Genomic DNA, 1,514 nt, shown 5'->3' with positions numbered 1-1,514 from the left:
GTATTTGAAGAAATACTGAAAACTCCTCAAACCTAAAGAAGGAAACAGATATCCAGGTACAGGAAGCACAGAGGGTCCCAAACAAGATGAACCCAAAAAGACTATGACATATTATAATTAAAATAGCAAATGTTAAAGAGAGGATTCTAAAGACAGCAAGAGAAAAACAAAGAGTCAGTTACAAGGGAACCCCCATAAGGCTATCAGTTGATTTCTCTGCAGAAACTTTGCAGGCCAGAAGGGAGTGGCATGATATATTCAAAAAACCTGCAACCTAGGATATTCTACCCATCAAGATTAGCATTTAGAATAGAAGAAGAGGTTAAGAATTTCTCAGACAAGCAAAAACTAAAAGAATTCAGCAATACCAAATCTACACTGAAAGAAATATTGAAGGGTCTTCTCTAAATAGGAAAGAAGGGTGTCCGGCTGCAAGATTGGCCCATCCATCCTCAACAGCGACCTGGCCAGTTTAGGGGCTGAGTGCCTCCGGACGCTGGACTCTGGGGCCTATTATCTGCACCTGGATGCATTTTGTTCCCAACATCACCTTTGGTCACCCTGTGGTAGAAAGCCTCCGAAAGCAGCTAGGCCAGGACCCTTTCTTTGACATGCACATGATGGTGTCCAGGCCGGAACAGTGGGTAAAACCAATGGCTGTAGCAGGAGCCAATCAATATACTTTTCATCTCAAAGCTACTGAGAACCCAGGGGCTTTGATCAAAGACATTCGGGAGAATGGAATGAAGGTTGGCCTTGCTATCAAACCAGGAAATACAGTTGAGTATTTGGCACCATGGGATCATCAGATATGGCCTTGGTTATGACAGTGGAACCTGAGTTTGGAGGGCAGAAATTCATGGAAGATATGATGCCAAAGGTTCACTGGTTGAGGACCCAGTTCCCGTCTTTGGACATTGAGGTTGATGGTGGAGTAGGTCCTGACACCATCCATAAATGCGCAGAGGCAGGAGCTAACGTGATTGTATCTGGCAGTGCCATTACGAGGAGTGAGGACCCCAGATCTGTGATCAACCTGTTAAGAAATGTTTGCTCAGAAGTTGCTCAGAAACGTTCTCTCGATCGATGAAACCACAAGGAGTCCAGTGTTTCTGCTTATGAGATCTCCTTTTTACTGGAAAACAAGAATATTGCCTACCAAATCGTACCACAGTTGAGGCAGTGCTGCTTTTCTGAGCAATTATTCATTCCAGTGACTAAAATCCATTTTGTAGAATGTGCCAAGAGGTTAGAAATTGGTGTGTATTACATTTTCAGTGATGGAATTTAAAGATTAGTATGGTAAAATACCATTTTTACTGGGAGACTTGATTTTTATAAAGAGTAAAAATATGGCTATATCAAGGTTATGAACAGAAATGTGTCTTAATCCCTAAGGAAGGCATATTAGCTACTATGAAAAAATTTTTTTTTCTGAATTTCTAAAAAGAATTTTCTTTGCTTCTTGGATTTTCTGAAAGCAAAGGAAGTCTGGTTTTTCCTGTTTCATGTCA

The 1,514-nt window shown here is 41.2% G+C and overlaps 1 pseudogene; it reads left to right on the top strand.

The window, feature by feature from the left end:
- The first annotated feature begins 525 nt into the window (after window positions 1–525).
- Window positions 526–1,176, top strand: LOC133096300 (ribulose-phosphate 3-epimerase-like; annotated as a pseudogene).
- Window positions 1,177–1,514: the final 338 nt, after the last annotated feature.

This window comes from Eubalaena glacialis, chromosome 8, assembly GCF_028564815.1.
Source record: "Eubalaena glacialis isolate mEubGla1 chromosome 8, mEubGla1.1.hap2.+ XY, whole genome shotgun sequence".
Classification (NCBI taxonomy): Eukaryota; Metazoa; Chordata; class Mammalia; order Artiodactyla; family Balaenidae; genus Eubalaena; species Eubalaena glacialis.
This window is presented reverse-complemented; position numbering and strand designations above follow the sequence as displayed.